The following is a 27,412-nucleotide window of genomic DNA, read 5'->3' on the forward strand; positions in this document are numbered from 1 at the left end:
TTAGCCTCATAAAGAGACTAGAGGGATGTGTTTAGAATAAATACATATATGTTATATATATACCTGGTGTGGTTCTCCTTTCATTTGGTCATTCTCAAGATTTTAGACTCGTAAAACGAGCTGTTTTAGCCTGAAGGCTGCTCTCCACAGCTACCACTAGGATAGCTTTCTATAAAGGTTGTCTTTAACCTACCATCAATAAGGAGTCGTTTGGACTGGTGCAAGGTGCCCACTAGAATAGTGGACAGCATATGCCAGGCCAACTTCTCACACTGAGCACCCGGCCTCTGAGAGAAGTCTGATGTATTGCTTATTTTATATGTCCTAGATGTGTAGTCATAAGGTGGCTTTGAGTACGATCCAGCAGACGTCCCTTTTTTTCAATAGTCAGCACGCTAGGATATGTGAATATTTATTTATCCATATAACCCTTTATGGCTCCCAGGATGCTATTTTTCTATTAGACTATCCTGATTGGGCAGAGTTGGCACCTCAATCTTAAGTTTTAGTCTAAAAGGGTTTTCTCAGTGTCACCGGTTTCTAAATGCTGTTGATATCAAAAAGAAATGAGAGGTGTTGGCCACTTGGACTTCAGGGCGTAACACAGATGATACGCTCTTCTGCTGGCCCTGACACAGCTGGTATGCTTGGACCACTGGACGATGCAAAGATGTTAGGCTTGGCCCCTCGGTGTGATATAGGTTGTTATTTGGACATTTAGGGAAAAATATTTGAACCTGGGAGATTAGGTTTAACCTGTGGTTCTCAAGTAATTCCCTGAGCTTGTAGTTACGTAATTAGATGTAGTAACCCTTTGTATATTTACCCCACGATTCAGATCGAAACCAAAGAGACGCTAAGGTGTATCTAGTCCGTTTAAACTTAACTTAATTTATCATGGAGACACCATTAAAACACATGTAAACAGGTTCCTCAAACAGGCTAAAACACTTAATAAGGTTTGCCAAGGATGGCACGCACACATGCAGTCTTATACATTTCCCTGGCCAAAGAGGGAACTTTTGACGCTAACTCAACTGAACACAATAGAACATACATACAAACCAAATACACAGATAAGAGAGAGGAATTATTATCAGAACTATGGGCCATTTTGAGGAAGCACAGCTCTACAGTGCCGCACTACAGAGAGCAAGCAAGGCGTCAGCATCTTCCCCCACTATATGCAAGTATGGAGGTGCTCTTGCTCGCTTTCCCTGCAGTAAGATACTCCAATCCACCAGTTGAAGAAGCTGGTAGGCCCCCTACCGGACAACAAATGGCCCAGGTATGAGAGATTAAAAGGCCAGCAGACCCAAGCAGTTGCAGCACAACCCCAATCTGGTGCAAGGCCTCCCAGAAGTTTGAACCCCCGTCCGTCCTGTCTGACACATAAAACCACAGTAGAGATGAGAACATGCACCCCCACTGGTATAGGTGAACACGCACAAGTTACATGCATGTTTGTAGAGGTTCTAGACAGTGATACAACCAGTGCAGGTGTGAAGAAGGGGGTTCCAGTTCCCTAAAAACTGATGACAAAGGTGAGACTACGGGACTTGCCCCGCAAAACAAGGTAGGAAGACGGTAACCAATTTTCGAGGCAGAAGAGGAACACAACAACTTATGCCTTTTATTGTCAACCACGGGCTGACCATATTAAAAACCAGTAGTCATCGAGTCATGGTACTTGTGAACAATACACCATATAATTTTGTAATCAACACAGGGGAGGCAAGTTCATGCCTATGGGAAGGGATAGTCCCTTTATCGAAAGACACTACAGTCATACAAGGGTTCTCGGGTACAGTGTCAAGGATCCCCTTAACCAAACTGTTTGAACAAGAGATAGGAGGGAATCACGTGAGAGGACAATTATTAAAATATCATTCATCCCAAATAATCTATTAGGATGAGATGTGCTGATCAAACTAAAAATGACCATCCAGTCTTATGCCGATGGGACCTTGGCGTTCTCCTCCCAGGGGATATCACCTTAGGACTCATGATGCCAAAACACTGCAACATCAGAAGTATGCCAGCAAAGACACTCCCTACCAACCAGACCACCTTCGCTAAGGCAGTCTTGATACACATGAGAACATTTTTGGATATTTGCAAACTTCTTCAGCAGTGGGCACATTGCGCACAGTGCTTCCTAATCGAGACAGCTAAAAGATAAAAACACTTATAGCCAATAGGGTATGCGAGGAGGAAGAGGGTCATGATTATGCTGCACACATGCCCACTATGTCTTCTGGGACAGGGCAAGAAATGGGGGCAAGGTATGTGGGCACAATGACCGCAATTGTTGAATCCCATACACCACTTGGAACACCAAGCTCAGCCTACGCCGCCACCATAGTACCTCTGTGAACCTGGAAGTAGCAAAGACAAGGCTGCCCGTGAAGGAGAGAGAAAATCACTGCAAGGAGTTGTACCCGCCAACCACATGGGGAGAAAAGCTGAACATAAAATGAGCAAGCAGACACACACTCTGCCCACTCTGTGACCCGTGAGCACACTCCCCAAATAGGCGCAACCCAGAAAGACATTGCTAAATGGGTCCATCACAAATTGAAAAAGACAGCCCTTGAGGGGGACTCATTGGCCACAAGCGTGCAAATGGCACCAGTCTTAAAGGGAGGTCCACCACAAATCATCAGTGGGTTTCAACCTAGCTACAGCAGCAGAGTAGAGGAGGTTGACAGCAACCAGACCCTAGGAAATGTTACTATTGCCACAGAATGGCAGATGCCGGTTAAAAGCATACCATGAACAAAGATTGATGGGCCAGGGCCAGCGACCACAAAAGTATCATCTACAAAACCAAGCCGAGGGAAACCTGAGCACGTCTGACATTCAGCCACAAGGAGGTCAGAAAGCAGGTGCTTAATGGCAACAGGTATCAGGTAGTTGGACAAAAGAATGGCAACAGTAACCACAGATAGGGAACCTAGCATAAAAGGGACTGGGGCTAAAGCCTCAGCAGAGAGGGGTAACTGTCTGGGGAGATAATGCCTTCACCCAAACACAGAATCCAAAATTGTAGTAAGATAGAACCCCAGAGTAAAATACCACCGATTCATGCCTGGGAAAGTGAAGATCCCCCAAACTCCACCACACAAGCACATGAGTCAATATGTTGTGGGACACCCACATGGCATCGGGTTGGACCTTTGCTGGAGGGCTCTGGATTTAGGGACAGTGTGAATTACTATTCCAACTCCAGTCTACGTACAGTAGGGAAGGTGGTGAAATAGTAAATTACACTATTCCTTAGTCTAGAGCTCCTCAAGTGCAAGTCAATGTAACGACTTGAGTAGTCAAAACCGCAATGTAACATACAGCGTTGTAATGGATGCATGGTAAAGGATGTTTCCCCATTGGGTCAGCTAATAGGGTTGTCAGGTTAGCCAGACATCTCAGAAGTACAAGGCAGTCCCGGTCCAGTCATCATGCCTCAGCAAAGTTCGGTGAGGGTCCTTAGCCTTTGGCCCGGGCTCCCAACATTCTTATAATCCCGGTGATGTTTTCTTTTCTTTCCTTAGGGTTTTTCAAATCACCAAAGTCTGGTTGCTGTGCCTTATCCCTTCAAAATAGAGACAGGTGCATGCCCATTAGTGAGAAGCCCCTAACCACAAGCCAGGAACTGGAGATCCAAATGCACTTAAATTACATGGTCCGATAGAGAGGGGGTGCCTGGGAGAGGGGATTCTGCAAAGTCTATCACAGCTTCAGGTGAGAAAAATGCACTTACCCATGTACCAGACCTAGAAATCAACCAACACACCAGAGAAAGCAGTAAGCCGTGACCTTGACCACCACAAGACAGCACGATCAGGCGTACATGGGGTCCATGGAACAACTTTCTAACCTCTTCTTCCTCATGATAAGTGGGGGGTGAGGGAGCAGATCACGCGAGATCTAGAGAAGCACCCAAAAAACAACAAAAGGAATCCAAAGTTATCCCAAAAAGAAGTCTCTATAGAGAAGGTGGAGTAGAGATATCTGGCACCACATGGAAGGGGCACCTTGTACATCGCAAGGCGAGAACAGAGAAGAATACATACACCTGATCTCGGGGCACATTGCAACCATCTACAATACTTAACCGTGAAATTCCGCCTCCTTGCTCAATCCTCCACACATGTAGGTTGAATTGAGCCTGCACCCATGCCACCCCCATGCACACACCATGAGAGACAGGGTATCGGAAAACTGGTGGCACCCAAAAAACCTTAGATACAAATTGATATGATCCACTCTTGTGATAACAAGATAATGCCATAAACATTTCACACTTATCCAAAAACTCAGTTAGGTCCAAAGGCTCATAAAATATAATCATTTGTCTGATCATTGATGGTTAAAATAAGTTTAACCATCAAAAAGATTACACGATCGGGCCACCTTTTAGTGCCTTACTAAAAATTGCATAAGTGGAGTGTGGAGAGAACACTCCTGAGGAAAATAAAGGAACCTCAAAGAAAAGATCAATAACCATGGCGCACATGGACTGTTTTTCTGAATTACCACATGAACCAAGTTCCTATTCAGCAGGTCTGCAATTGAACATTGAAATGCACCAACTTTCAGCTGCCTCATCACCAGTCCAATGTGGATCTAAAGTGTGTAAACCAAAATTACAAACTGCACTGTGAACTTTTTTGATTGAACTGTTAAACAAAGAACCCCAATCACCAAAGGACAACTGACACCTCCCCTGGATCCGTACAAAGACTTGCAATGTTCACTAACAAGTTATGTATTATTGCACTTCTATGTACCATCTGTCTAGTTTGGGTGCTGCAGCACCTATTCACTGCTAAAGAGTAAAGAACTGCCTGGCCAAATGGAGTCTGTTCAATACCTATCACAACGTTTGTGTTAGGATCTCTACTGTGTTACTTATAATTCCACCAACCCGAACACTAGCATTACATGTGCACTAAACAGCACCCTTTTACACAATATGTGGTAAATGAACATTACTACATTGGTCTCCAAGACACCAGCCAGGTCATGTTATGTCTGTTCACTGATACTGCATGCAATAGGTGCAGATTGCCTTTACTACCATCGCAGACTACTTTGAAAACAAGGTATTAGCACTCACCAAGGATTTCATCACCGCTGAAGTCAGGGTAAATGAGGAAAATATGGAAAGGGACAGACTGGAAACTTTCCTGCCCATTAGCTTGGACGAGACCCATAAGGCTATCTTAGCGGCCAAGTCAGGTTCCCCGTTCGACCCATGTCCTCCCGCACTGCTACATATGATGGTGGAGGTAGCTAACCCTGTGATTAACAGCATTGTGAACTCCTCTTTGACCACAGCAACAGTCCCAGCTGAATGGAAGCTAGCGGCAGTCAAACCATTGCAAAAAAAGCCACTCCCTGATCCTACCACCTTATCCAACTTAAGACCAATATCCCTTCTCCCTATGCTGTGTAAAATCACTGAAGCCTGTGTAAACAAACAGATCACCAAATTCCTGGAAGAAAATGAAGCCTGGCATCCCAATCAATCGGGTTTCAGGGCTCAACACTCCACGGAAACTGCCCTCCTGCTCACCTCAGATACCATCCGCATGGCCCTGGACCAGGGTAAGAAGGCCGTCCTGATTTTATTGGACCTGTCGGCGGCCTTCGACACTGTGTCACACGCCATTCTGATTAACAGACTTGAAACCTCTGGCATTTCTGGCACAGTGTTGGAATGGATCAAAAACTTCCTGAGTGACAGGAGACAAGTAGTTACTCTCGGAGAATTTCGCTCCAAGGAAAAATTGATAAAGATGGGCGTACCACAGGGCTCAAGCCTCAGCCCAACGCTGTTTAATGTCTACACCGCCCCTTTAATTAAACTAATATCGTCATTTGGAATTGATGTAGTCGCCTATGCCGACAATACTCAATTGATATTGGTTTTGGACAAAGACACACAGGAATGGGAAGAAAAACTTAAAAGCTGCCTCACGGCAACCTTTGATTGGATGAAAGTCAATCATCTAAAATGCAACACAGGCAAGACAGAAATCGTGCCAATGGGCCCAAATAACAACTTCACGCCCAAAACCTGGTGGCCAGAAAAGGCAGAAATCCCACCGAACACAACCCAATCGGCACGAAACCTAGGGATTACATTTGACAGCAATCTCTCTTTCAAGCAGCAAGCCTTGAAAGTGGCAGGTAACTGCTTTGCCATTATTAAAGGACTCAGGAAGTTTTTCGACCTCCTTCCTCTTGAGGCTAGGAAGACGGTAACAGTCGCTTTGGTGACATCGCGGATAGACTATTGTAATATTCTATATGCAGGTACTACAAAAACCACCACACATAAACTTCAAATGGTGCAGAATGCCGCAGCTAGGTTAGTCCTTAAATGGCCGAAGAAATCTTCTGCATCATCTGCACTAAATACTCTACATTGGCTCCCAATTAATAAGAGAGTCCTCTTTAAAATACTGATTATCACCTTTAGAGCCACCCATGCTCTGGGACCAAAATACCTACAGCAGAGATTCACCAGATACCATCCCTCTCGCAATCTCCGTTCATCTAGCTCTAATCTCCTGTCAGTTCCTAGGTTCAAGCTCAGCACGAGAGGTGGCAAATCCCTTCCAGTACTCGGAGCAAAAGCGTGGAACATTCTTCCCCCCGACCTCCGTGCCCTAGACAAGGAAAAAGATTTCAGAAAGGGACTGAAAACCTGGATTTTCAAGCTACAGGACTCCCACGTTAGAGCACTAGTGTAACAGTTGGGTGAGTTCCATCCACTCCCACCTGCTTCCTTCATCACTGAATCAGTATCTGGCGCCTTGATGCTCCCTGGAGTGAATGTAGCGCGGTACAAATGCTATTTTACATTACATTACATTACATTACATTACTTGTCCAAAGAGGTAACCCCTGAAAAGCAAACTGCGTTCTTTAATTATTCCTATACAGAATCAGGGCCAAAATCCAACCCAACTTCACTGAGCCTATCAATATCCAAACTGATCTGGACAGGATGCGCAGGAAGAGCACCATAAGGGAGGATACTGGTAGGCCCGAGACTTCCAGGAGAAGAGATTCATGGAGGCAGCAAAACCCCCAACCCAGTGCTTAAATACATCTTCTCCTGCCTCCATTTGTGGTCCATCTATGGCCTTTAGTGTATCTGGCTCAGTCTTCTTTAACAACAAGTGGGCCCCCGACAAGGAGTTCTTGTTGGGCCATCCAGCTCGATGGCATGAATCGAAATGGGTCTCATAAGGGGAGGGTTGAGGTAAGCATAGACACCCATGCCAGGAAATCTGGGAAACTGAGTTGGGTGGATACACCTGGCTAGACAGGAGGGGCCAACCCCTAATAGTACAGAAACTTACACTGTATTCCTTATGTTCAGAGGTAAAGGAATGCTTCCACTGGGCAGGAATTAAAACTGTAGCACGATCCTGCACATTCCGAATATGCAATGGGACACCTCCACTCTGATAGATACGTACTGACAGTGCAATGAGTTTGCCTACACTCAGATGCTGTGGACTCTGTTCCCTAATAATCATACACACCCTGACCCTGGTCATTCCCGGAGAAGAACTATCATATTTGTACCAGCACCCACTATGGAAAAAGACAACCTTGTAGCATCAGGCTAGTGAAAAACGTACTGCAGATTCTTTTGGCAGGGATCAACACAATGACATTCCAGAAGAACTCAGACTGTTCTTGGACACAGAGGCATCAGTGGGAGGGTCCATTCCCTTCTTCACTGTGCAGATGAAAGCTAATGCCCGCTGGCTCAAAATAACCAGGCAGGAAATGCTTAAGATGATGAACAGCACTGAGCTCAGATCTGAGAGCAATCTGCCTCATAGTGATGCAACATTGGTATGTGTTGGACTTAATTACATGATGGAGGGAGGGGTGTGTGCCAATGTTGATGCGTCTGCTGCATGCTTATCCCTGGGAATTACCGGAATAATGGGATATTGACTCTTCATCCAAGCACTGCACCATTTACAAAGAGACATGTGGGAGATGCAGATGAGCAGGAGTGGTTCTTGAATTGATTCTCGTGGATCTCCAAGAGGCTTTTCGGATTGTGCATGTCATTGTTGCCGGTTTTACTCATGTTCTTGTTTGTGTGTGGTTCCGTGGATTTCCTGCTGTAAAAGCACATCCCTCAAATTGGATAGAATGAAAGTAACAAGTAAAGTAGTAATTATCAAAACCCTCAATAACATAACTGTCATGATGTATGGGTTAGATAGAGTGGTTGAAAATTCTACTAGAGGGGGGAATGTTAATATTGAAAAAGTTGGAGTCAATATGAATAGTGATATATTTATGTATAAAAACAAAATTTCTTCTTTATTGACAAATTGGCCTTTTGTGAAATCCACATCAACCACAACTGAGAAATACATAGTTAGGCAGGCTCTGACACCCACAGGCCAGGTGGCACATAGGACAAGCATGCAAGCAGGAAACAACAGATCAATCCCACAGATAGGCGCAGCAAAACCCTAATGGTCCAGGGAGATTGGCCTCAATAGAGCTCACAAGGCCGGAGTGGTGCGCGCATTCCGAAAACACCTTACCCTCTTCCGTGCACATGACGAGCTCAGCTCGTCATGAGGCACAGTGCTCCTGTGCTCATGACAAGCACCCATTCACATTATGCCCAACACAGAAGAAGGAGATCTCAAGCAGCCAAGGTGTTAAAGTCAGTTGCCACATGAACTTAGGAACACATAGACAATCAAGAAACAGCACACACAGTACATGCAGTGATCCAGCGCTCCCCATGCGTGACATCTGGCCACGTTAACCACTGATCACACAGTGACTACGTAAGGTTGAGGTTCTTATTATTATTAATATTGTTATTATTATTATTATTGTTATTAATAAAAATTTCTAGAGCGCATGGCTACCCTCGGGCATCCCAGCGCTAAACAACTGAGTTGAGAGACCGATACATTTAAGAATATGTTTGTTGAAATAGCCATGTTTTTAGAAGCTTTTGGAATGGTAGGATGTGCATTTCAGCGGGGGTGTAATGGGAGGATATTCCACAGTTTCTCCACATTGAAGGTGAAAGATCTTCCTCCGCTTCTTGTCCGCCTGACTTTGGGAACAACTGTGAGGTTAAGGTTAATCGATCTCAGGTTTCTCTTGGGGTGATACAGAGAGATAAGAGGTTTATTGATTGCCGGGCCTGTTCCCCACATATTCTTGTGTGCAATGCACAAGGCCTTACATTTTATTCTCTATGTGATCGGCAGCCCATGAAGAGTTTTTAAGGCTGGTTTGGTTTTGGTATTCCAAGTAGCATCCTTGCTGCACAGTTTTGAGCATCTTGAAGCTTTCTTAGTGTTGTCATGGGTGCACCTAGATAGAGGGAGTTAACCATAGTCCAGACGTGACAAAATCAATGCCTGGATAAGAATTCTCCTTGCATCCATTGGTAGCAATGGACGGATTTTCTGGAGAGATCTCAGAACACCAAAGCAAGCCCCTGTTACTTTCATTGCTTGATGGTCGAACTTGAGCGAATTGTCTAACCAGACACCCAGACTCTTTATCTTGGTTTTGGGAGTTGGGAGCAAATCTAGGCACTTAGGCATCTGTGAATGGGGCCTACACTGAGGTGGTTACCTAGAAACATCACTTCGGTTTTTCCTCTGTTGAATCTGAGGCAAGAATGCTCCATCCACGAGGCGACTTTCTCTACACATAGTTCAAAGCCCGACGGAAGGTTGTCTGCCCCATTAAGAGTAATGACCAGCTGAGTGTCATCCGCATAGGTCACAATCTTAATTCTGTGGGGCAGGATGATACCGGACAATGGCTGCCTATATATATTAAACAGAGTGGGGCTCAACGAGGATCCTTGTGGCACTCCGCAGTTGAGCTTGAGTTTCTGCGATGTAGCATCGCCTGAAAAGACTTGAAAGGTTCTTTTATCTAGATAAGATTGCATCCAGGCGATAGTGTTATCTTGTATTCCCAGTCTCCTAAGTCTCTCTACTAGAATGGAGAGGTTGACCGTTTCAAGGGCAGAGCTTAGATCAAGGAGGATGATGGCAACTGCTCCTCCCTGATCCAGGATCTGCTTGGCATCCTCTACCACCATAAGAAGGGCAGTCTCGGTACCGTGGTTAGGACGAAACCCCGTCTGCGTGGCATGTAGAAGAACATGGGTCTCTAGGAAACTCGAGAGCAGAGCTTTCACATATTTCTCCAAAATTTTTATAGTTACTGATAGCAGTGATATTGGGCAAAATTTCCTAGGTCACTGGGGTCTAGGCTAGGTTTTTCAATGAAGCCTTAACCATCACATGCTTCCAGGGTTCTGGAACAAATCCTGTGGACAAGGAAAGATTTATCATTTCCAGGAGACTTGGTAGAATCACCTTCCCTGCTTTATGTAGAATATGTGGGGGAGCGGGGTCTAAAGGGGAACATGATTTAATTTGTGGAAAGATTTCTGTCAGCTTGGCCAGGTTCATTACTGCAAATTGTTTAAGTACATGCTCTAAATTGTGTACGGGTATCTCCGTATCTGCCAGATCCATAGAGCAAGGAGACTTAGGGAATGTATTATAAAGTTTATTAACGTTTCCCTTGAAGAACTCCGTGAGTGCATTACACCGTTCAGGGGTGGCTTCAATGGATATATCATTTGTTGGGAGCTCTAGAAGATCCTGTGCGATCTGGAAGATTTCCTTGGGAGTATTATTAGTTGATGTAATGATCTCTCCATAGTAGATTGTTTGTAGTGCTTTTATTTCTTTTTGATACATTTTTACTGCACCTTATATTTGTGTTTACTCATGTCCGGGAAATCCTTCCTCCATTCCCTCTCGAGTCTTTTACATGTCTGTTTTAGTACTCTCAGTTCGGGAGAACACCACAGAGCATTTTTGCTCCAGCTTTGTGGCTGTGTTTAATTGGGATGACCGTGTCTAATGAGGACTCGATCGAGCAGGTAAAGTTTTTTGAGGCTTTGGTCAGGTTAGAGTTGGAATCTGGTTTAAGAGCATTAAGTGCTGTTGCCCAGGTATCTATTGAGAGTTGGGCCTAGGGCAGTACTTTCCTTTTTCTTTTTGTAATACTAGGAGTTTGCGATCCCGATGTTACGTAAAAAGGGATCAGAAAGTTGTCCGACTAAGGAATAGGTCTAGGCCCCCTGACCAGTTTTCCAGAGTGATTACTAAAAATAGGGTCTAAAGTGTGGCCCTTTTATATGTGTGGGGTGTAGCGACAGTTACATCGCCGAAAGATCATGAGTGAGCTCCAGTGCGTCCATCCTACTGGGCTCATCAAACAGGAGATTGAAGTCTGCCATAAGAGTGGTGTTGGAGAACTGGCAGCTAAGGTTGCGGTGACTTCTGGGAGGGATTTGATAAATTGCCCACATCCCCCTGGGCTGCGGTAAATAAGGACTCCACCAAAGGAGTGTGTTGGGAAAATGTCCATGTTGAACGAAAGGCTTTCACAATACAAAATGATATTGGGTTCAACCTTGCATTTAATCGTTTTTTTTATAAATTATGGCAACACCCCCTCCTTTTTTTATATCATGGTCATTCCGCTTAATGGTAAAGCCACTGGGCAGAGTTTGTACCAGATCCGGTCCTGACACACCATGTTGCCAAGTTTCTGTCAGGAAGAGTGCATCTTGGTCCTCGTCTTCGAGTAGCATCCTGATTCCCAGCGAGTGTTTGGGCAGAGATCTACAATTGAGGAGGAACATTTTCAATGTCTGGGACTGCGGTACCTTAGCGCATGGATCCAATTGCGGACAGAAAGCAAATGAGCCTCCCTGCCCTCTACTAGCTGCAGTCAATAGATCATGGCAGTGCTTGTTTGTGGGTGTTTTTAGTCCTAAAATCTCCTGTCAGGAGTAGATGATTCTTCCTAGTGCTGGGGGGCAGGGTTGCTTGCCCCTGGACCCGGCCGGGTGCGGCCGGGTGCGGCCGGGTGCAGACAGGCTTCCCTTGGGTGCGTCTTCAGCATGCCAGCATTGCGTCTGCTGCGCGGCCGCTCAGCCATCTGGTCGCAGAAGACCGGGAAGGTTGTTGTCTCTCTGCCTCCGACCCGACTCCACTCCCTCCACTCAATCGGATTTACAGTGGTAGACCGGGGAGCGAGAGGGTACGGCGTAACGGACTAATGCAGTCCGGTAGCAGCCGTGATTTTAGCAGAAGGTGGGCTTTAGGAGCAGCGAATTGTCGTTTTTTAAACAGATTAAAATCACCACTACTTATTAAAAACTATAGCTGATTAATTTTAAAAACACAATACACATCAGAGTATATTTAAAAATGAGGCTCTAGCAAATATCGGTACGTGCATTCTACTCTGCCTGCGCTCAGCTATCCGGTCTAAGTATCTGAAGACCCGGAAGCTTGTTGTGGCTCCGTCTCTGACCCACCTCCACTCCCTCCACTCAATCGGAATAACCGTGGTGGACCGGGGAGCGAGAGGGTACGGCGTAACGGACGAATGTAGTCCAGTAGCAGCGGTGATTTTAGCAGAAGGGGAGCTTTAGGAGCAGCGAATTGTCGTGTTTTAAACAGATTAAATTCTCCGCTACTTATTAAAAACTATAGCTGATTAATTCTAAAAACACAATTCACATCAGAGTATATTTAAAAATGAGGCTCTAGCATTACTTACGAAAAAAGGATCACCATATCTATTTTATTGCATTGAGTGAACTGTATAAGAACCCATGGTAGACTGATTGTAAAATGAAACCGTCCTCATACCCTGCCCGTCCTCATACCGTATGCCTGAGACTGATTATCCAGCTGCACTGATTATTTAAACAAACTGTTCCTGTTTTGCCAAACGCTTCTTGTTTTTTTCAATGTATTTCATGTTCAAGCAACATTCCCACCTTTAAATAATTATTTGTATTTTTCTGAAAGAAATGACACACACCTGGCATATGCATTTATATAATAAAAACGTGGTCTAACAAACAATTTTTGATAAATGTACCAATGTTTTCAACTGAGTATTGGTGTTAGAAGTTTGATTATTAGAGGCATACCAAGTGAAAGATTTAAATGAAGAGCCTGTTAAACCAATCGTTTTGTCTTCATTAAGTTGTTTTTCTAGAACTTTCAAATTCCCTGTGTTCAGTGCATGCATGTTTCTTCCATCAATCCAAATGAAAGTAAAGCATTTACCCTTCAGGGGAAGTAACAATAACAAAACCCTGCAAACATATTCATGTTAATGTGAAATCAAGTTGGAATAGAAAAAAGCCCTCTAAGTCTATTGTTGGCTTTCTTTCGCAGCCACAGGCTTGTTTCTAAACCATGTTTGCTGAAGTTTCTGTTAGAGAGGGTGATTCTTCACTTTTTCCGTAAAAACATTTCATAAAGAAAATCTCTAAATTACAGTACTTGTATGATGAATAGCCTGGGCATGCAGTGGGATAAACCAGACTGTTTCACACCAGCGTTAAATGATAATAATTTACCTTCATCATGCATGGCACTAATTCTCTAGATGATGGCACTGCTTTATTAAGACTCAAGCAGGGCAGCATTGTGTAGCATTGTGTTTGAGAAATCATTGCATTGTATTAGATTGCTTTCTTGCCTCACACAAGCACTGTATTTACTTTACGGAACAAAATGCATCATGACACAAAGTTGTAGCTGTGGTGCAAAGTTTCATAACACAACTCTTTTTTGCATAACGCAAAGTCGAATTGCATGCCACCATTCATATATGCATGATGCAACTTAGAATTCCATCAAGCAGGAGCCAATGCATCATGCTTCAGTAAAGCATTATGCGTCGCATTTCCCCACAACATTTTTGCTTCTAACAACATGACAAATATGGATGGGCTACCAGTCAGGAATATAGAAGTAGGCGTGGAAGTGCTCTCCTGCAGGGGACACAGAGATTGAAACTCAACTGGACAGAAGAGGAAAACTAGATTTTGCTTTCAGAGGTAGCAAAGCACGAAACATATCGTTTAGTCACCTCCAAATTACCCTTATCTATAAAGGATGTTTTATGACGAACAGTTGTGGTGAAATTATGTTTCATCTACCAGAAGAACTGTACTGGAATGCCAAAAGATGTGGCATAATTGTAAGCACAGGACTGAGGAGAAACTTGCCAGGAACTTGATGGCTGCATTGAACACCAGAAGAGGGCCAGAACTCCTGGAGGACTTTACCCCAATGGGTGAGCAGGCGGCAATATCCAAAAACAGTGGACCATGGTCCGCTGTGATCCTCGGCCATACCTGAATTTTAACCCCAGATATAAATGCCCTTGACATAAAGAAATATTCCAACCAGACCAGTTTATTGCGTGGGTGTGAATAAAATGTAAATCCTGTATCTGGGTGCTTCAGTGTATGCCATACATCAACCAATCCTTGATGAAGCAATATCTGCTGCATTGCCCTAAAAACCTTTGGTTTTCTACCACCGTAATTGTTGTTATCTAACTCGGATTCCTGACAGCCCAAGTGAATATTAAAATCACCACATAGAATCAGGGGCGTAGGCCACGAAGCCAGTTCTACATTCAGCCTTTCTAATACTAATGTTTCATCTAGGTTCGACCCATAGAACGAGCACAAAACAACCTTGGCTGCCCCTAAAACTCATTCCGTGATGCCCCCTCTGCCATGATAATCAGCCAGCACCCTCCCCGTACCCCGAATCCCCTGTTTCACCAAAATACCTACGCTCCTGTTTGTTGTAGTCTGTAATGAACAGGCAATAAATGAATAGCCAAGCTCATTTAAAACGCTCTGTATACCCCACAGGATGTGTGTTTCCTGTAAACAAACAAAGTCTGGTTTCATTAACCACATATCTGCTGCCACCTGCTGCCTTTTCCCACTGTTATTCAGCCCACATATATTGAACGAGCATGCACGTATCCCTAAAAGTGTCACCATACCCCCCTATAATTCACTTCAACTTTAAACCAACAGATGGCTCTTCTACCAATTTTAACAAAAATATAACCATCCAACTTCCTCATGTTATGGATTGAATTTTTTCCCTAAAAGCACACCACCCCCATCACCACACCCTCTGACTCCATCCTGTCCCCATTGCCCCCACCCTACTACCCTACACCCCTCACCCAATTCACCCTTTGCCCACTGCCTCTCCTTTCCATAAATAAGGCACTAGGACCCAAGATCCAGTGAAATGGAAAGCTCCCATGCTATCCGGTATGCCCCCTCACATTATCTAACCTATCCAACCCACTAAATCCACCCACTAGATCTCACTAATATGTTATTCCTAAATTAAGAGACAAAAAAATTAAATGTCAAACAGCTGAGTAGGAATTTAGCAAACAAGGAGCATAGTGTCCTATGTCAGAGGCCACCCCTATAATGATTGTAGATATTTCTTGGCTTGCACCTCCGATAAAAAAAGAGTGTATGCTCCTTGTACACTATGTTAAACGTTGCTGAGTGCAGCAGAAATGCCTACGCCCCTTGCCTTGAAATGGTGTAATTAGTTTGCAGAGTTGCCAGCGTTTTTCTACCGCTCGGTGCCAAAATTTGGGTCTAACAAAAAACTGGCCCTCTTCGATGCCTGCTTACTATCAGGTCACGCTAAATCATATACTGCCTGATGATCCAGGAAGTTATGTAGGCAAATCAAAATAGCCCTGGGCTTAGGAGTAGGTTGCCCTGCTCTAACAGGTTGTTGTTTAAAAGAGAATTGGTATGCCCTCTGGATTTCTTGTTCCCAGTTCCACAGTGATAACTCCGTAAAGGCCTTGTTAAAAAGATCCACCACAAATTTCTGTGTATACTGCCCCTCAATTCCCTCTGGTATGCCCAAAATGTTCAGGATGTTCTGCCATAGGCGATTTTCTAGGTCTGCAAGTTTTCCATTAGGTGACCTCCTTATGAGCATGCATGGCCTCAGTTATGATTGCTGAGCTGCTAGTTCATCCTGGAAGGGTAGATATACTCGCCTGCGCTTCGTTGATCTTTCAGAAAATTCTGTACCGGATTTTGCAATTCTCCTAACCGTGTTTTGGAGTTTCCAACAGGCACTTTGCATCTTCTGGCTCTCCATACTAGTCTAAGATCTATGATCCATTATGCTTTGATAAATTACAGCCAGCAAGATCTCTTTATCAGGTTTTTCCGGTAGGCCTTTGCCTGTGCAATTGGAGGGGGTCCCCACATCCAGCACCAGCTTTGCTGAGAAAGAATATTCCCACAGCAGAGTGCCTGTATGATCTGGTTGTGTCACCCTTTCCAGCAGTGCATGCTTTTTATGTACGGTCATCTGGCCATATCCATGTTGCTACTGACATCCTCTTCAAACTCCGCGCTACTAAGCTTAGTCCACCAATGCCCAGTGACTCTCCTCCAGAGCATGTTCAATGTCCTGCCTCAACTTCTTCATCTGATGAGTCAGAAGGGTCCGACATAGTGAAAACTCTTTCCCCATAATCACTTTCCTTCACTATATCCCGTGTGTAGCCAATGTCTTTTGCCCCTTGCTCTCTAGCCATCTGTATTCTTCCTGCTTTGGATTTATTCAAAAGAGATCTGTGCTTGTTTCACTAGGCTTAATGTGCCACTTGAGGATGTCTTCATAATTTTTCCCCAAGATGTGGGGAAAATGTACTTTGATTGCCCACCAGTACCAAATTATTTCCTGCATTCCCCCCACTTCCAGCTAGGTTTGCTTTTACTAGGCTTCTCCAGGGACTTCTGAACCTGCTGAAAACATTTCAAGGGTAAATCACTTGCCACAGAAACGTCAGTGCCCTGGCAGAGTGGGGAAGACTCTGGCTGTTCCCAATCTACCTGAGGGGGTTCTTAAGGAAACATGGATTTTCTGCTATTTCTGCTATTGGCAGACATAAACAAAGCAGGAACTTTTTTACTCCCCCTGCTCACCTCTGTGAAGTTTGTCCAGTTTTGCTGTTGCTCCTTCCTTCAAACCAGCATTGTTGTACTGCACTCCAAGACCAAGACCTTCCCTTGCTGTTCCGGCAGCTTCTAAAGCCATGTGAGATTTCCCTCCTCTGGCCTCTTGAGCAGCATAGCAAGAGCGGGCGCTGCCAGAACAGGAGCAGAAATACCTTCACTCAAAAGCTGGCAGCAGCCTTTAGAGCAGAGAGAGCAAAGAACAAGGATGCCACACCCAAGGTCACCAGGAGTCGGCACCAGCAGCAATACAGGACCCCAGAGGTATGTGGCCGCAAAGTAAAAAAACACGTAGATTCCGGCGAGCTAAGAGATGCATTACAGTGTGGAGGAGGCGGGACTGGGAGCTGCTGCTTACACATTTGACGCGGTAGACGCCATCTCTTAAATACTCCTCTTTAATGGTAAAGTCAGACTTTAAGTCTCAAATCTGAAGATGGCACTATTAGAGAGGTGGCATTTTCATGTCCTAACCATTTGGTACCTGCAGCTTGTTCCCTGTGTAACATGACTAGATGTTGTTGGTAGTTGGCCTTTGTGTATTCCTACCAGACACCCACAAAATAGAGCGCCTGGGAGTTGGCAAGATAGGGGGCCAAGCTGTGCACAGCCCTGCTTGCACTTTAAAGGCTGCGCTATATGCCACCTGGATAACCTCATAGACTAAAACACCACCAATCTGCTGGAATGCATGGGCAACATCAGCCACACAGAGCAGGACACACTTTTGACCAGATGTTCATGTCCAGCAACAGAGTCAAATACAGCCATGCAACAGAACTCACCTGGACTTACCACTTCATCATCACAGGATTACAACACACTACCAACCGCCGCCCCAATGCCTTCTTCCACAGTTGGAACAAAGTTACACAGATGATTGGATGGATGCGCTCAACAACACCTAGTCCAACCCTGCATCAAGACCTTTACCACTTGGATCGCCGATGCCACGGGTCTAGTCACCCCCATCAAGCCAGCAAAAACCCTTGGATCCACCAAACATGCCAGCTGGTACACCCCAGCACTCAGGACAGTGAAACACAGATGCAAACAACTGCAGAGAAGAGGGTGTAACAGCAGAGAGACCAGAGACCGAGCCACCTTCAAATCAGCTCTCACCAAATACCACCAAAGATGCAAAAAAGATGCCCTTTTCAGACAGCATCAAAGCAAGCACCAACCAAACTAAGGAACTCTTCAGCATCCTCAGAGAGTTATTTTACCCAATGGCCACCAAGAACACAACCCCTCTTCTACAGGAAGTCTGCAACACACAGGCAAACCACTTCTACAACAAGATATCTTCCATCTACATGAACTTTGATCCCCAACCCATCAACCTCTACAGCCTCCTCACTCTAGGGATGCCTCCCCGATCCCCCACTTACTACATGGGAACAGAAAACTTTATATGCTCTTCAACTTAGGGAGTAAAGACATCAGCCGCCAACTCACCACCATCTTCAACACATCCATCACCACAGCTAACTTTCCTGACACATGGAAACATGCATAAGTCAGATGCCTCCACAAGAAACCCTCCGCTGACCCAAACAAACTCCAGAACTACCACCCAATTGTGTTGCTCCCTTTCCCAACATCCCTCAGACCCACCCTCTTCAACACCTACATGATACCTCTAGCCGACATCGTCAGAACCCACAATCTCAACATCATACCCTGCGTCAAATATACCAAACTCATCCTCTCACTCTCAGCAGACCCCACCACCACAAAGACAAATTTCCACAATTGCCTGAAGATTGTCACAGAATTCGATGAAGGCCAACAGTCTGAAGCTCCACACTGTTAAGACTGAAGTGCTGATCTTTGGCAGCAACACCTTACCTTGGACCGACACCTAGTGGCCCACCAAACTCGGGCCCACTCACACACAAACAGATCACGCCCACAACCTCAGCATCATCCTGTACAGCAATCCTGCAATGAAGCGACAGACCAACACAGTATGATCTGCCTGCTTCCAAACTCTCCACATGTTCCAAAGAATATTTAAGTGGCTCCCCATAGACTGATAAAAACTGTCACTCAAACCCTAATCACCAGTAGGCTGTACTAAAGCATCACACTGTACTTAGGAGCCCATAACAAACTCACGAGAAGACTCCAGACAATACAGAACTCAGCAGCCAGACTCATCCCTAACCTGGCTAAATGGACCCACACCTTAGGAACCTCCACTGATTCCTTATCCAAAAAAGATGACAATTCAAGATATTGATGCATGCCTACAAAGCCCTTTCCGACCAAGGACCAACATACATAAACCACCCCCTGAACTTACACCAACCATCCAGAGACATTTGCTCCTCCTCCTTTACCCTCGCACAAACACTGTGCATCCACTGAAGCCTCAACGGAGGCCATTCCTTCTCCTACCTCTCAGCCAACTCTGGAACTGCCTTCGCCTCAACCTTCAGGCATCACCTTTGCTGGCCGACTTCAGGAGAGACTCAACACTTGGCTTTTTGACTGAACTCAGCAGTCTAGCGCCTGGATACCCTCACATGTGAATATCAGTGGTCTACAAATATTTTCTGATTGAGTGATAGCTCACACACTAAGTACTTCACACTATCCTGTTGTGCCTGCAAACAGACCGGTACCAGGGCTGGGAGCCTGGAAATTCAAGTCACTTTGTTAAGGGGAAAACGCCTAAAGTTTCTTTCACTTTAAAGGGGACATCAGGTATAAAAATGGAGCTTTCAGACCCGCTCTTTAGTACACCCTTTGTCCTGTGGATATTACTGAAAAAGAACTACTGCCCTGCCGGCAGAGGACTGCTCTACTGCCTGAGAACTGCCCTGCTGTTTGAGAAGGAAGACTTGACCAGAACCCTTCATCCAAGGATGCCTGAATGTCTCCAAGGTGTGTTTAGCTAGCCTTCTTTGCAGAGCTAAAGGGGCACAACAAGCTCCAGAGGTCTACTTCCAACTGCCAGTTGACCTGCTGCACTGGCTTAGAGAGAAGGGGGACCTCCAATTATTTGACAGGCAGGTATGCAGGGAAAATATATCATCAAAAGTCAAAAAGGATACCTGCCTATGAACATTCCATTATATGCCTAACTCAGAGGTCATTTAATATACAGAACAAAGCCCCCCAGGACAGACCAGAGACATTTAATTACTGATATATGGACATTTTATTAAGTCATATGAATCATTTTTAATACATAAATATCAACCACATACTGTGATATTAAAATCAGAAATGCCTGGGCGTTTTTCCATTGGGGATAGTGCAACTGATCTACCATCCATCTCCCCAATGATCTGTTTCCATCTGTCATTCCCCGATCAGTCTGAGGCTGATATGTACTTTTGATATGTAGTGTGCATGTGATATGGCTTGTATGTTATCTTGGTATGTATGATAGTATGATAGTTGATGTGTGATGTGTAGGACTGTATGGAAAAAAAATTCTTAGTCATTCTGATTTTAATATGACAGTATGTGGTTGATATTTATGTATTAATAATGATTCATAAGACTTAATAAAGTTTCCAAATATCCATAATTAAATGTCTCTGGTCTGTCCTGGGGGGCTTTGTTCTGTATATTGAATGACCTCTGATTAAGGAATATAATGGAATGTTCATAGGCAGGTACCCTTTTTGACTTTTGATGACCTGCTGCACTGGACCTGACTGGCTCTGCAACTGGACATGTCTGAGCCCTTCTGGCCTCTGCTGTAGTGAATCCCCAAGAAGTGCCTCCTGAGGCCTTGAGCCTTGGTATGGCATCAGTTAAACTCCTCCTAAAAGAAAGGAGAAATCTTACATTTTTGGGCTCTCCATGACCGTGAATGGGCTCATTCACTGCAAGATCTTGCTGCCTGCACTGGCAACCAACATGAAGCAACAGCAACATGAGATAGGCACTTCCAGCTACAGAATTAATAGCCCACACTGCCTGCCAATGTAAATTTCCAGCAATAGCCTGAAAAGATCTTCGTGCTACTGCCATCTGCAATGCTAGCCTGCTACAGCGATGACTACATGTGACTCTCTCCTTGCTTGTGCATCTCCTCCACTGTGACCTGGACTCTACAAACTGGTAACATTTTCACCAGGACGAACCTGGCCCCTGTACCCCGCCCATGCTTTATTGCCTTGGGCCTTAACTTGTGTCTTTCACATGGTCTCACAGAACTAGATTACCACAAGTGGTCCTTTGTGCTTCTAGGCGCTATACTTATCCTAAATCTTTGAAATTACATATCACCAGTTCTACTGATAGGATGTTTTTCATTTTGGTGGCAAGCAATTTATTAAATTCCACTCTATTTTTCTATCTTTTTATGCTGTGTTTTCACTTTTACTACTATTTGTGAAATATACTTTGCACATTGCCTCTAAGTTAAGCCTTACCGCTTTTGTGCCAAGCTACCAGAGGATTATTCACAGGTTAAATTAGTGACTTTTGTCGTACACACTGACAAGGATTAGGGCTCTTGCCCGAGGAGGGAAACAAAATCTGTTCAACCAAAAACCCAATTTCTCACATAGTTGCTATAACACTTGCTCAGAGTTCCTGAACATTTATGTTGGTTGCTTGTGGTCAGTCACAAAAACATTATTTGCCCTCGTGCCTCACTTTTCAGCTACATATTGCTGCCTTTCAATATTGAAGATTTGTACCAAAAAAATCAGCTAAATATAGTCCATGCTGTGTGTGTGTGTGTGCATATATATGTATATATATATATATTCACTGAAAAAAACATAGGTTTTACACACGTTATAGTTAGGAAATAGCATTTGAAAAACCTATGAAATTCACAGAAAAAACCCTAGGTTTTACACACGTTATAGTTAGGAAGTAGCATTTAAAAAACCTATGAAATTCACTGAAAAAACCATAAGTTTGACACTAGTTATAGTTAGCTGGAAATTTTACTGACATAAAACCAATGAAATTCCACGTTATAGTTAGTTGGACTCACTATAACTTGCGCGTGTAATGCACTGCTGATGACATTACATATTACATCACTCATGACATGGTCAGTGACATTTTGAATGCTAGTTCCTAAGTATGAAATCACGTTTGTAACTAGATAGTGTCACCGCCTATACGTCCTGAGAAGCGCATGTAAAGTCATGTGACTTGAAAACAAGACTTCCAATTGGTTCTTAGTAGTTTCTGTTCTGGAATTTACACGAAGCACTCCACCCACTTTCCTCACAATCTTTTCTACTCTCAAGAGACAACAACGTCGAGCATCTTCCAGAAATCTTTTCTGAAATGGCTGTCCTTTCGCATTCATCTTCCGAATCTGAAAGAAATGAGCGACCACCGTTAAGAAGAAAAAAGGAATCTTTCATTTGGCAATTTTTCACTTATCCTGAAGATCAAAAGAAAGTGAATGCGCCAAAAGTAACCTGCACGATATGCAATTCGGAGCTCTCAAGGGGAAATCCAAATAGAAAATATTCCTTTTCTATACACACCATGCTGCGGCATGTTAAACAAAGGCACCCTGAGCATTATGCAAAAGTATCGACAAGAGCCCTGGCCACGCTATTACCATCAGAGGTGGCCAGCACATCTTCTGGTGGACGACCTGTATCTCCATCGAGTGCTGAGATGGACTTGAGACCATATCTTGCGAAGGTGCACATGAAATGCAACGAGTGTGGAGAAATTCTTTTGTATGGAGAGCAGAGCCTCGTTCTTCTTAAACTCAAAATTGAAAGTCATAAATGCCCCAAGAAAAGATAAATTTCTTCACTTCATTTTCATAGTATTACATACTGAAAAATGTAGTAGCAACTTTAAGAAATCGAAAGCATCATAACACTTGTTTCCCCCCCAAAAAAAAAAAAGTTCTTTTCAGAACTAACTCTTTCCACCAAAACATGCTCCAAGAGCATATTATAAAATGTGTTTTCACCGCTTTATTTTAGTGCGAGACCGGGTGCGCGCACCCTCCTATTGCGTACAGGACCTGACACTTGCATGTGAAGTCATGTGACTTCAAAACAACACTTCTAATTGGTTCTTGGTAGTTTCTGGAATTTACACGCAGCACTCCACCCACTTCCATCACTTTCTTTTCTACTCTCAAGAGACAACAACGTCGAACATCTTCCCGAAGATTTTGCTACAATGGCAACCGTTCCGCATTCATCTTCCGAATCTGAAGGAAATGAGCGACCACCTTTGACAAGAAAAACGGAGGCCACGCTATTACCATCAGAAGTAATCAGCACATCTTCCGGTGGACGACCTGTATCTCCATCGAGTGCTGAAATGGACTTGAAACCATATCTGGCGAACGTGCACATGAAATGCAAGAACTGTGGAAAACTTCTTGTATACGGAGAGCAAAGCTTTATTCTAATTAAACACAAAATTGAGAGTCATAAATGCTCCAAGAAAAGTTAAATTTCTTCACTTTATTTGGATAGTATGACATACTGAAAAACTGTCGTAGCAACTTTAAGAAATCAAAAGCATCATAACACTTGTTTCCAAAAAAAAAAAGTTATTTTCAGAACTAACTCTTTGTACCAAAACAAGCTTCAAGAGCATATTACCTGATTTTTTCTCGCCGCTTTCTTTCAATGCGCGACCGGGTGCGCGCACCCACCTATCGCGTACAGGCGTCGAGACACGCATGTGCAGTCATGTGACTTTAAAACAACACTTCCAATTGGTTCTTACTAGTTTCTATTCTGCAATTTACACGGAACACTCCACCCACTTTCCTGGAAAACCAGTTTATCGAAAAACTTTTAAAGCCTCCCCTTATGAAACATTCAACATCGTTCACATAGCAGTGTAGTAAATAGCACTAGATACACTCCGTCCCTTAATTATAAGAGACTTATTGCTATGTGAGAACAACTTTTGTTTTCACGCGATAATGTGAAATGCTGAGCCTGTTACAGAATTTTCTTTCACATATATGTTACTATTCTCCTTCGAGCACTAACACCGTAGAAAATACCACCAATAGCGGTGATATTTTTTACACCGAGAACGGGCGATTTGTATCGCTTAGAGCCCTTACAATTATAAAGTTTTATTTCCTAAGTCTCTGATCTCCAACTGTGGAACGTGGCTCCCCTGTGTGTCGTAATAAGGTCCATAAACAAAAACTACAGGGCCAGCATTATAAACGTGCACAGAACCACAAAACGACAAGAGCCACCATGTTGATATATATCCTTAATATAATAAACCTCTGAGAATAAATACATATTTCCGTGGCACCCCATAACAGAAATGTGGCGTCCTCTGACTCTGCTCCATTACCAAACACCCTAACCCCGCCCCCCTCACTCGTCACTAAACTCAGCACTCCACCCCACCCGGACCCCCTATTACAAACCCCCAACCTACCCTCCCTGCCCAAACCCACCATGAACCTCAAACCGCCCCTGGAAAACTTATAAGACACAGGATTACTAAAACTCAAAGAATAGGCAACAGGCAGATAATGTAAATAGTACATAAAGGCACATATTTTTTCCATAATACTATTGAAAAACATGTTCTATTTTTTATAAATCTATCATGCATCTGACCCTCTAGAACTGCTTTCAAAACGTGAACTATAAACCTCTACTTTTCATTTTCAAACCATACACTTTCAATTACATTTTTTTTTCTTCACAATTCATGTAATGTTACACACCTTTTCTAAAATACACCAGTCCCTGTTATTTATAAGGATTTATTTTCAGTCTTCATCAGTGACACTTTCTTAACATATAATGGAAATCACTGTAACTTTTTAAACGACAATGCTAACGCGGTAAAAATAACCCTTCATTTGCCTTCCTTTAAGAATGCAGACTATCTACCCCACGCATGCGTTTCTTGATCTTTGTATTTGGCAGGGAATACCAACCTTGAATCGGAAGACATGAACAAGAGCGCCATTGTCACATTTAAAACTGAACGTTGCATCTGCTCACACACATATCTTTCACTTAGCTAACATTCACAGAAAACAGCATTGATGTAAAAAAAATTGACCTTGCTTTACAACTTCCTCAAATCACTCCCTTATTTTTTAACGCATCCTCCAGTTCAAGAAAAGCTACTTTTTTGATAACTACTAAGCAATATATAAGTGACTAGACTCCTAGAAAATTTATCAAGTCATTCTGCTCCTCTCCACTGCATAGCCGGCGACCTAATTCTGTGGAGTTGCTATACAACCGGCAGTGCTGCGCCGTTTCCTTTACCATCTTGGGAAATTCAAAATGGATGTCCCTCCTGCCTTCGCAAACGAGCCAGACCACTTACAACTATTTCGACAGAGAATGCTTCTGTACTACGGCACCTTACCACTCTCAACTTTGAATACTTCATATCGATTATCATTTCGATATTCGTATTTCACCTGTGTGCAGCCTGTATTTCATTGCCTGAGCTGTGATTTCACGTGGGCCCTGGATTTATGTCTCTGCAATTTGGTACCTCCTAAAGCGAATTACAATCACCTCATGAATCCGTTACTTGATCATGAACAGCTTTGTTACAACGGAGGGTTTATGGCCTTTGCAGCGATATAAGGAGTTCTGGGTCATTGGAATATATTCGCAGCGGCGCAAGATTTCCTAACAGAGAGCTACATCGAAAACCCACCGAGCTGCCCTATGATGGTAAAAGACGCTCCAATAATGACAGATCATGAATGCTCCTTTCCTCTTCTCAATTGGATGGCTGACATGTTTTCAGATGAAAACAGTGATTTCCTATTAGAAGCACTTGCTGCATACTTTGCCTACACAATGGACGGTTAACTCTTTCCTAACAGAGAACTACATCGAAAACCCACCGACCTGCCCTCTGATAATAAAAGAGGCTCCGATTTTAACAGATCATGAGTACTGCTTTACTCTTTTCCATTGGATGGCTGACATACTTTCAAATGATAAAAGTGATTTCCTGTTACAAGCAGAAGCTACCTATTTTGCCTAAACAATGCTTCAATAACTCTTATACAAACCATTGACGTCCTCATTTCCTTTTGCTTCCCTATATTCTTCACGTTCTTTTCCATATTTTCTTTTGAAGAACAGACCTATTGGCTTTACTAACAGTGGACATTATAATTTCGTGTTGTTTAAATTTTGATCTTTTATGTGGACTACATTTGTTTCTTCAGCTACTCGATTTTCAACTTTATTTTTTTACAGTCTAATCTCAACAATTCTATTGCATATCTTATGTAAGGTTATTTCAAACGTACTCGATGCAAAACTTGCTAATATATGCTACATGTACCCTAATTAGTGTGTAAATTTTAAACAAGTTTTTTATAACTGTAAACGCCATTTTGCATCTCAACTGCTTATTTCCGCCTCACACGCCTCTGCTCCTTTAATTTTCTATAAAATTATTAATTTAAAATACTTTACAGAAAAATATGTTCTTTCAACAATATTTCCATTGTTACTTGTGCTGTATTTCAAATGCAATACTGCAACCTTCAAAAGATATATCAATACAGTAGTTCTCCTCAATACTGATTTGCGCACCATCCAACAGATTACATACATGCACCTCTCGCCATTTTGTCGCTTTTGGCGCCTTTTTTTCCCCGTACACAGTAACATAACACAAACTTGATAGTGCTTCGCATGTAGACAGCTGATTGATAAAGTAATGATGTATAACCACTTGCATTTTCATATATCGTTCCCTAACTGAAAGGCCAGAGACCTTCTTCCATTTATTAAAATATGATATACTTCCTTATAAGAGTGTACAATGGTTTTTTCCAACTATATTCATTTTTCTTCAACTATAGCGTTTGTATTCCATGTACTACTGACAATACCAATTACTGTGTTTTTTGCAATTTCTGTACTCATATTACATAATGATTTGCCTTTAAAACAGTACATTTCTAAATAAACATTTCAAATATTCACGGTTTCTCTTTTAATCCATAATCTCAACTGAAATGATTTCATATTGAAAAACTATTCATGGGTTCCACATAACCTTAACTGTAGACACTGAGGACCTTATTTATGAAGACCTTCCGCCGCCGGTGCCTCATTTTTTAAAATGAGAAAAAGTGACGCACCGGTGGCGCAAGGCCTTCATAAATAAAGTCCTGAATGTTTTCTTTTCTCGACCTCACTTACTGATACTAGAACCTGCAAGCCAATTACGGCCCGTGAACTCTTTCTTAGTAGGTCGCGCACCGTACAGACAGTTATACCACTGTTAAATTTTTTTTGTTACTGTTACCAAGCACCGCCACAGTTCCGCTTCACTCAGACTTAATCACTGCTCCCACGCTTCTACAGGCCAAACGCTATGTCGTATTTCTCTCCTTATCACACTTTCATCTCCACAATAACAAATAGTTCTCCGCCTGCCACCACAGAACAGAGTGCAGATGCAGAGGCACCAAAGAGTGAACCCATCACCAACTGCCATCTCCGGCTGTTTCCA

This window comes from Lissotriton vulgaris, chromosome 5, assembly GCF_964263255.1.
Source record: "Lissotriton vulgaris chromosome 5, aLisVul1.2, whole genome shotgun sequence".
Classification (NCBI taxonomy): Eukaryota; Metazoa; Chordata; class Amphibia; order Caudata; family Salamandridae; genus Lissotriton; species Lissotriton vulgaris.